Here is an 11,035-nt window from a genome sequence, read left to right as displayed (position 1 = left end):
TAATAATTAATTAAATGAATTAATTATAAAAGTTATAAAATTTCTTAAGTAATAAGTTAGGATAATACTTAATAGTCATTATTGAATAATAGAGACAAAATCCTACTTTAAAGCCACCCTATATACATATCTTATATACCGGGTGTCTAAAAATCATTGATCATAGAAATTTAAAATTTAAATATCTACAATATACTCAATACGTGCACTCAATAAACATAAAACTTTTTATCTCTATCTCTCTATATTAGTCTCAAATAAATTAATAATTAATGAAACCACAAGCAACCGACGCTGAAATACAACAGAATACTTCTCAAGAACCTGACACCATAATAGAAATACTAATACAATTTTTGGAAGAAAATAAAGAAAACATTATTTATAATTGAGACGATATTATTATTGAACTAATGAACCAAGCCTCAATTGTAGTGGTTCCCGATCAGTAAAAAAAAAAAATCTCCCGATTATCAAAAGGGTCAAGTCTTAGCTCTCGACGGTTCCCTGGGTATAGCCGGTTTAAACAGGTTGCCCTAAAAAACTAAATAGAGAGCAACCTTGGTATTGACACCGAGGTGGACAATAACAGTGGATCGCGAAACGTGACATGGGATTCATTGGCTCCAAGGGAGATTGATCTTCTTCTGGCTCTATTCCTCGTTGATTCACGGGTCCTCGTGCTAAGTGAAGTAAGAGGTGTGTGAGAGAGCTCCATACGGTGCCTAGCAAGTGCAGACTGCATCCGTACACGGCGTGAAGGGCGTATCCATGGATTGCTGTGTCAATAGTCAATTTAATGAGTCGTATAATTAGAAATACTCCAAGAATTCCGGCCGTTGCTGATCCGAAGGTTACAAATCCGTCCCAAATTCTTGAGACAGTATTCGAAGCTATTTTCTGGAGTAATTCCTCATCTAGCAGACTGTATATGGAGACTTCTCCGGGTACGACAGCTTGTCCTGTCATCCCACAGGCTATGAGATTTAGAAATGCCGGTTTCTCTGCAGGAAACATAATATGATCTCGTAATTTTTCTATAACTGTTTCAGTATATAATTCCACTAATGGCTAATGGACCCGGGGTGAGATATTTCCAACTCAAAGAGGTCATCGGATGTAATCGTTGTGGAGGTAATTGTATGACTTGTGGATCAGGGGTGAGCTGGATCCATGTATCATCTATACGGTAGAGTGTTGGTAGTTCAAAGCTACTTTCCTTTTGAGTTCCGAATTTGGTGAGTATCCTTGATTTTGGCGTTAGAAATAGTGAAGCGTTTTTTATTGTTACAAGGAGCTCTGCGTAGCATTCTTCTGTTCTACGGATTATAGCGTCAACGGGAATACATTTTATTACATGAATTGCTTCTCCTGCAGTGACAGCCATGTATCCTGGTCCTTTCATTAATCGATAGGCTAATTCGTCAGGCTGTAATGTGGCAAATGATAAGGTGTTAGTTATTACTTTTTCCAGTTCGCATTTCTGTTGAATGACATTGTGGTAAAGAGATGTCGTATGTGTTTCTCTACATATACAAACTTCGAGTTCATATATGCAAAAATATCAAGATTGTCAATTGGGATTGTTCCTCTTTCGGCGAAAGCGTCTCCCTTTTTAGTTTCCAGTATAAAGAGTTTGGGGTGCTCTGTACGAAAAAGTGTGTATCCGCACAGTGGCTGTTCTTGCGTTCTTGTCAGAGCGAAAATTATGTCTTGTGTTGTCAGGCTGTATACAATAGGTGATTTTCCTTCGCTGGTATCGTCCGTGGTTTTGATAGCAGGTCCTTTATATAGAACGTCGTATTGATGAAAATTACATGAAGAGGTAGGCATCGGTTCCCAATAGGTATATCCATCCTCTGAATCGATGCAAAATCTTTCACTGAGTGTACAAATGGTTCCTGATTTTAGCATTATTTTTCCAGTATTTAGTTTCACGGGGACATAGGCTGATTTCAAAGATTATTCTGGCAACAGCTTGCACGACAACGTCGTCCCATGTTCCATAATGGTCGGAATACTGCGTGCCTTTGCATTTCCCATCGTTGCTTACGCTTCCAGCCATAGTGATGCTGTAGGAGGCGGTTTGGTTGACTCGGATGCCGTCGATTAAAACTCTTGTTCCTAACGAAAGAATACCATCGCGAAACATTCGTTTGCACTGTGAGTGTCCGGTTTCATGTGTATAGTCAGCACGTCCGTTATGCACGATGGAAACATGTGAATGCATGCCACAATAATATATAGTTCTTGAAATTTCAACCTTACATTGTATTATATACGCATGATTATAGTCAGATAATTGAAGGAGTTGGATATAAGTATCCGTAGAGTTTGATGTTTTATGTGGAATATTGCATTCTCCCACATCCAACAATGAAACCGATGTAATATTTAAATGTCGCCCTCTGCAATCAAAACCGAGAAGGGCGAGGGAGGTTTGCGCAGTGAATAATAATACTAAATGATATGTCATTTCTGTAAGTAAGCAGATACAATTTATTATTTATACCTGTATATTTGTATGAATATAATATATATATATTTTTATTTTATTTCATGGGATTTCCATATTATTTGTTGGTTCAGACATCAATAGTATCCTTACTTCTGTATTATCGCAATCATATAACAACTCGTCTACATTATTTAGATCTAATTCTCTTTCTCTGAGTACGCAACATATTGCTAAATAATGCATGAAGTAAATTGAACATTTTTTTACAGAAGTATAGGTAATTATATCCTTTCCGCAAATATAACATCTTTCTTCTCGAAAAATACCACTATACATGCCGTGGAATTGTATAAGTCCATTCGCTTGAAAATTTTGTTGAATTAATCTGAAGCAGGTGACGCAATATCGATTATCTTCGACTTTAATATACTGAGTGTTAGAACAATGATAAGAGAAAATTCCAGGGCAATGCGTCAAAATATATAGGTGGCTTATATCTATAAGGTCTACACATTTTTATGAATTATTATTGCTACGTAGAAATATATATATATATATATATATATATATATATATATATATATATATATATATATTATATGTATTTAGAAGTTATTACTATTATTATTATTATTATGGACCAGGCCAAGCTCAGGTCGTCAATGTCTCTGAGAAATGGATTCTCCTACTGAAAAGATGATACTTGTATATATATATTTCTTAATCTAAACACTTATATATAACTCTATTGTCTATTGTTTTATATCTATTCTTCCTTATATCTATATATATATATTGGTATTGTTTATTATATTTATTTTTCATATTTTCGTATTTTATGTGTTAGGTGTTGATTGTATTTTCTCTCTTTTTTTCTTCCTTATATTAGTATTACTATCTTGTGATTATATCTAACTGAATCTTTTATATGTACGTGTGTATATGTTTTTCGCTTTCAGTCGTCGATGACTGCTAATATTATAGGGTCCTCATAATAGTTAATTGTGCGGTGTAGTTGTTCCATTTCGGTAGTGAAATCGAAATACCGATTGATACAGGGATTACAATGAGCTATAGGTTGGATAGCTCCCATGTGATTTTCGCATGCATAACATTTATTTCTGTAGAATTTTGTGCCATCTACGCACTGATGTCTCTTAGTTTCCTGGTAATATGACTTCACTGATTCAGGAATTAGTTTAGTATAACATGTGACGCATAAAGTGACATGTGCATCATATATCTTTTGATAGGAGTGAGTTTTGAAACAATGTACGGTATATAACTTTTGAAGAGCTTCTACGGAAGGGTGTCAGGAAGATGATTGTGAGGAACTTGGCTGACTGTGCGATGAATGATGCATCTTGTTGTCTGAATTTGATTAGTAGTATCTAGCTCCGTTTACATGTAATATGAGCGGGTTAGGAAGAGTATTGATTTGTCTCTCATCGCAATACAATATGTATTCTAAAAACCTCAGTAAACATTGGTCGCATTGATATATGGGTTTGACTATGGTGATATCGGTATTACACCGCGCGCAGATTATTTCACGGAAGTGTTCGCCGGAAATCAAGTGGTGTGACACTATCCACTCATATTGATCTTGATATCGTGGTTGGTAAATGTGATAACACTGAGTGCAGTAAGCAAATCCTGACACGATGTGTCTATACCCAAAAGATTTATAGCATCGCGCGATTGAAAGTTTTTGACATGGATTAAAACTAGGTTGTATTGTTGTGTTGAATTGTAGCCTAGTAGTATGGTTTTTTGAGCTCATTCTATAAAGAGAGAAAAGAATAGTGCAAAAAAGGTCGATAGCTATTTAATAGCTTATTCAAAGTATCCACTTATACGAATTAATATATTGTCTTCTGTATCAATTTGTTCTTCTTCTGAACGGGTCGCGTATGACAGATGTGCATCGTTACACAGAGAGCATTGTCTTAATGTTCTTAGCGTAACTAAAGGCTTTACATATTTTGCATATTATTGATTCGTAGCTATTTGTAATTACAAGATAATGACAATGAAAGAATTTATAGAACCATCTATAAAATTCAGACAGCAGAGAGGAGTAACAGGTTGCGCAGATTAAGTATCCGCGTCTGGTGTGGGTATTATCCGGTGGCTTTAACGCACCATGTAATGTGTAATCATTGTTGTACTCGTGAGAAAGCGGGTGAAGTTTTGTATAAAGGATCTATTGTTGGTCGTTGGCGGGGTCAACACATATGAAACCAAAAAGTCGTTCTTAACATTTCATCCTGGTTAAATATGAGCTATCTTCAATTTATCTGCGTGAACAACTCTTGATGAGTTTTTAAATAAAATTTTGACGTTATTGTTAGGCAATATTTCAAGTACTTCAAAGGGTCCAATATATTGATCAGAAAATTTTCCTTTAGCTGGTTCTTTCAATAAAAATACGTGATCTCCTTGTTTAAATTCTTGTACGTGAATATGTTTATCGTAGTAGTGCTTGCTTCTGTTTTTGGATTGAATTAAATTTTGCCGCGCTTCTTCTTGCGTGTCGCGCAATTGATTAAATAAATCTGTTAAATATTCGGTATATGTAGGGTCTATATTTTCTTCCACTATAGTGTTGGATGAAGGTAATCGTGTTATTCTTCCAAAAATTAAATCAAAAGGGGAGAATTTAGTGCTTTCATGTATGCTCGTATTGTATGAAAACATTGCTAGGGCAAGATGATCATCCCAATTTGAATCTTTGTTAATTTGTGTTTTTAGATATTCTGTTAGGACGTGATGAGACCTTTCTATTGATCCGTTAGACTGAAGATGATACGCGGTAGTATGATATTGTTTGATGCTAAACCTTTTCGCTAAGTTTCTCATTAAGGTCGTTAAGAAATTAGAACGGTTAAAATGGCTTGTGGGGCACCGTAAACACATATAAAATTCTTAGTAAAGGCGACGGCGATTGTTAATGATGTGGCTTCTTTTAATGGTACTCAACTGAATATTTTGTTAGTAAATCTTGCATAGTGAGAATGTAAACGTTTCCGTTATCAGATATGGGTAATGGACCTACAATGTCCATTGATATTTTATCGAAAGCCGATCCGGGAGTATCGGTGATTACTATAGGCTGTTTAGTTTTTACTCTAGTTAATTTTTTTAATTGACAGGTTTGACAATTCCGAATAAAAATTTGAATATCTTTTTTCATTGTATTCCAGTAATAGAAGGTTCGTGTCATGTCCAGTGACGTTCCTTGTCGATCTTTCCTTGGAGAAGACCAACGAAGGGTTCTCTCTATTTTTATGGGCAACCTGCAATGCACCGGCTATACCCAGGGACTCCGAGAGCTAGAATCTTTTATTTCAGTGCAGGTAGAAACGGATTGACACAAGGTAAAATGAAGTATTTATTGATTTAATATTATATATATGTAATATTATATTTTATTATGAGTGGTACATAAAGCCTGTATATTTGTTGGAAAAAGAATAAAGATGGTTATAATAATTCTTGTGTATATTATTTCCTTGTGATGGGTATTAAAGAGTCTGCGTACCTGACAAGACTTCAGAAATAAAGGGTAGTTACAAAATAATTAATAATGAACTTACTTTGTTGAAGAAAAAATGTTGCTAAGTATAATCGTAATTAAGTAACCGGTTGTCTATTAATAAATTATTGAATTCTATTCGAGAATAAGAAAAAGATCGGAATAGAGTTGATGGAACAATTCTGAGTTTGAATAATGACGCATCGCCTTCAGGTCACAAGCTGAAAAGCGGCGTGTTGCTTTGCAAAATCTACTAATATCTTAACTTTCTTTGTTACAAGAAAATTCAAGGTCAGAGGGATTAGCAATAAATCTTTTATTTATTAATTCTCCGATGGTAGCAGGATTTATTATTAAAGGACGGGGACCTATATCGGTATCGATAGGATGTATGGAATTGTCTTTGCAATTTATTATATAAAAAGAAGATTCTTGATTGGAAGAGGGAGGTTCGATAAGAGGAATTCGTTCAGAATCGGTTGTGGAATTAGAAAGATAGTCGTTTATAGCTTTAAGAAGACGAGATTTCAATCGCCTTATATGTTTTCTACCAACACGTCGGGTTTTTGGCATAACTTAATTTCAGTTTGTGTTGCTTCCACGAATGTTTCACACAAGATTCGTATCGGCTGTAATCAACGCAGATTTCTCTGAGTTAACTGCCACAATCTATCGCCGGGGATTGTATGCTTCCACAAATTCTGTTGAATATTGCTTCTGCCGTGAGAGCGTGCGGCCCAGTCATACGCTATCCTCATCTGGACTCACTGTGAGGTGAGAGCGTGCGACCTAGTCATAAGCTGTCCTCATCTGAACTCACTACGCAAATCCGGTTTAATGTAGCTATTTAATTAAATTGATTTTAATTAATCTAGTACGAGTTAGATAACTCGTATGAGTATAAATCGAATATTCAATTGTTTGGCAAATACGTGCTGTAGTAATTTTAAGAAAAGAAAAGAAAAATCACTGTCATTCGGTGTTGCAATAAAACTCTGTTTCTCCAAATAGGGAAGATGACCCTATTTAATGAAGGTGAAATGTCACTGCTAATCAATGACGATTCAGGAGGTAGTCCCGCTGGACTCCAGGCGCAACGCCTTTGTAGGAGCTTACTCTACACGGCACCTCTTTACTGCTCAGGTGGATGCGGCGCGCTGAATCTCATTATTGTATGTTTGATATAGTCGGGTGGTCAGAATACAATTCACTCGGCACTAACGAGAGGCTGAGGAAATTCTAGGAACTCCATGACACCATGACAAATATTGCACATGCAATGAACGTATCACACAGAGGTTACCTTATGACAGGATATCGTTGGAATAATTTAATAATTCATCAATTGAATTATATCAAACAATAAAATAATTTAAGGGAACTATAATGATTTGAAATTAGATTAAATAACGACTGAAAAATAAGAGAGGTAGTATTATGTTATAAGGTAATAGGTAATATAGGATAAGAGTGTGAGATACAAGTATCGATTAAAGATCAGTGAAGGTCGAAATATTATCAAATATGAAATAAGAAATAAAATAATATAAGTGTCGGTATCGAAATAAAATATAAGTATTAATTGTAAAAATGTAACATTGAATCTATAAAATTAAAGTATTATTCATGAAATAATTCTATCTCAGAATTATTCTATCAAAAGAGTCAGTGAAATATTATAAGTATAAGATTCAATGGATTCAGCGGCATAAAATAGTATGAGTATTAGTACGTATGAAAATATTCTAAGTCCGAAGAGCATAAAATATTTCTAAGTGTGAAAATAATTCTAAGTCCGAAGATTGAAGAAATATTTCTAAGTATAAAAATAATTCTAAGTTCGAAGATTGAAAATTTTATAAGTCTTTATTCAGTATAATACTTAGTACAATTTTACTTACAAGTTTAGCTGCTAGTTAGTAGTTGCTGGTTCCGACTGGATAGTTTTTCTAGTTGTTGCTCTCTTGAAAATTTCCGACTGAATAGTCTTTGCTTGTAGTTGCTTGTTAAAAAATTCCCGACTGAATAGTTCTTTCTTGTTGCAGCTCTCTCAAAAATTTCCGACTGAATAGTCTTTACTTGTAGTTGTTCTCTTGAAAATTTCCGACTGAATAGTCTGGCCGTCCGCGGACGCGCCTTATATTCAGATTGAATGTGGGCCGCGGGGATCGGGGATATCGAGCTTGTGGGCCCCTTCGGTATGTGCAGAGGTAATTCTCGGTATTGAGCGCGGCGGCTTACAAAGGATGCCGCTGTCTAAACAATCTTTCAAGGTGACGCACGTGCAGCTTGTAACCTGATACTTTTTCGAGCGCGGCGGCTTACAAAGAGATGCCGCCGTCTAAACAATCTTTCAAGGTGACGCACGTGCAAGATAAAACCTGATACTTTTCTTGCACTAAGGCCTTATACAATAATATTTAATACATAATTTCTTTTATAACGCTAATTTTTTTTATTAATAGCAGGGAAATCGTTAATAATTTTATAAACATATATATATATATATGTATCGATTCAGGAATTTTTGCTTTACATTTTGATATAAGAATCGAATAATTATTCCGATATTTAATTTTCTTGTAGTATAATGAAGGTTATTCAAAGGTCATTCGTTATAAGCGTATAATATTTTAACATATAAATTTCTTTTATAACTCTAATTTTCTTTTTCTTATATTGAAGTAATTATCAATTATTTTATGAATATATATGTATGAACTCAGGAATTGTTACTCTACCTTTTGATATAAGAACAACTAATTATTTTAGTATTTTGGATTCCGAGCTATTATAAGAGAAATAATATAAGTTCGCATAGCTTATTTACGTATTAAATTTTATAAAAAGATCAAAGCGTATAAATATATATATATATACATATATATATATATGTATATGCTTTAGTCAAATTGAATATGGTTAATATTCTCATTATTGTTATAATTAATAAATGATGCTTCTACGTTAATTAATTAATTACAATTAACAATCGACCTTTTTGTAAATACAATTTGGTTTTTGTTAATTTTATAATGAATAAAGATTATTATAAAATAATTATTATAAAATATTTTCGCTAGAATAAAGTATTAATAATATTTAAATAATACATTGTTCGATTTTTACATTATTTTATAATGGAGAGTTTTAATAAAAGTTGTAAAGTTCTTAGTAAACATAAAATTTTCATATATAAATGTTAATTAATTATTTAATATATATAATTATTATATATAATAATTATATATTAAGACGCTCAATTATAATATAATGTATTACAATTTTTATTTACGCTTTCTTTCTTTTTGCAACAATTATTGATGCCAGTGGTTCACATTCTAAAATTATTTGGTAACCTTGAAATTAAATTTAAATTTATTCAATATTAATTATTTACTAATATGTGCTAATATAGTTATGGCTTCTTAATGGTTGCAGAGAGAACTTGTTAATTAATTATTTATTAAGATATCATAGGGGCATTATTGTAATTATGTACTTATCAGTGGTGCTCATTCTTAATATTGATAAAAATAATATTTTAAGAGTAAAATTATTAATTGTTAATTAACAATTAAGGGGTTTTAGTTGTATACCTCCAAATGACTTGAAACTTTGAGAGTATGCGTTTTAGGCAATTTTAAGATTTTTGGCCGCCATTTTTAACTTTTTTGTTTTTAAACTTAAAGGATCGAAAATATGTTGGCTGGCCTTAAAGTAATAAAACTAAGGTCTATGTAAAGTCTCAGCTGATTTGGAGCAACTTTAAAAATCGCCATTTTGGATTTTTTTATCTTTAGACTTAGAAGTTCGAAACTAGCTAAATCATGTATAAATCTTTAAGTATAACATCTATGGAAAGTTTCGTGAAAATCGGAATTAATTTAAACAAAGTGACGGTCATTTTGTTTTTACTGGATTAACGAATCAGTGTGCAACTAGTCAGGTCTTACAAAGAGGCCTTTGTATATGATGCTGTTTAAATTTCGTTTTATTTCGTACATTAGTTTAAGAGAAATTTTCATTTGTTTATAAGAGGTCCGCCGTCTTGTTTTTACTGGTTGGGCCTAGAGGGAACGGATTAATTTCTTTTTACTCTACTTGAAGTACTGATCACGTTAGCTGTGTTTCAAAGATCTAGGTCGTTTTCTTCATTTGTTATTAAAAATAATTGTTAGTAATAAATTTTTAAATTTTCGGATAGCTGTATGATTGAAGACATAACGATGTCTAACGAACGATAGTATAAGTTGAATCAATATTTTCAATTGAAACCATCAGGATAATATTAATAACTTTAAATTCTTTTATATATTTAAATAAATTTTATATATGCATCATTATTACCGTTGACTTTAATAAAGGATGGATCTATCCTGATGCTTCCATTTGACTTCTTAGGCAAGTTTTAATTAAATTAAAGTACAAGAATACTTATTTCGCATTGCTATTATATCAAATTCTTGCCTCATAAGTTATAGTTTGCAAGTATAGTTTGTTATATTCTATACGATAATCTACTTCTACTGTTATTCTTTAATATTTTATAATATAATTAATAATGTAATATTGAATATTTAAGATTAATATTAGTGTGATTAATAAGAGCGTGATTATATATGTAATAAGCAAATAATAATAATAAAGAGATAATTATTCTTATGCAATTTTTAGGTTGTGATTATTATATTATATAAGAAATTAAATTTTTGGATTCGAAGAAATAACGAAACGTCACATTCGTAATCGATTGTAGGTTTTAGTTATTCCTTTATGTCCACCTATTGCTGAATCGTGGTATTCGCGGATAAGAGCTGATCTGTCTTCTATATTTGGTGTTTGAATAAGATCCTTGCATATAGTTACGCGAATATTAATGTCATTTACATGTTTAATTAATTGTTTTTCATAAGCCCAAGGGATATTATCGAAAAAGTTAGTTTTCTTAATTGAGATAGACTCTAATTGTAATTCATTTAAAACGTCTATTAATGATTTAATACAATTTTTAATGTTGTCTGGCTCTATTAACGTAC

General features: G+C 32.6%; 1 pseudogene; it reads right to left on the bottom strand.

The window, feature by feature from the left end:
• Nucleotides 1-522: 522 nt before the first annotated feature.
• Nucleotides 523-2,476, bottom strand: LOC140670690 (uncharacterized; annotated as a pseudogene).
• Between the last annotated feature and the right edge of the window lie 8,559 nt (nt 2,477-11,035).

Source organism: Anoplolepis gracilipes, chromosome 10, assembly GCF_047496725.1.
Source record: "Anoplolepis gracilipes chromosome 10, ASM4749672v1, whole genome shotgun sequence".
Classification (NCBI taxonomy): Eukaryota; Metazoa; Arthropoda; class Insecta; order Hymenoptera; family Formicidae; genus Anoplolepis; species Anoplolepis gracilipes.
Note: the sequence above shows the minus strand (reverse complement) of the source record. Positions and strands in the feature narration are given on the sequence as shown.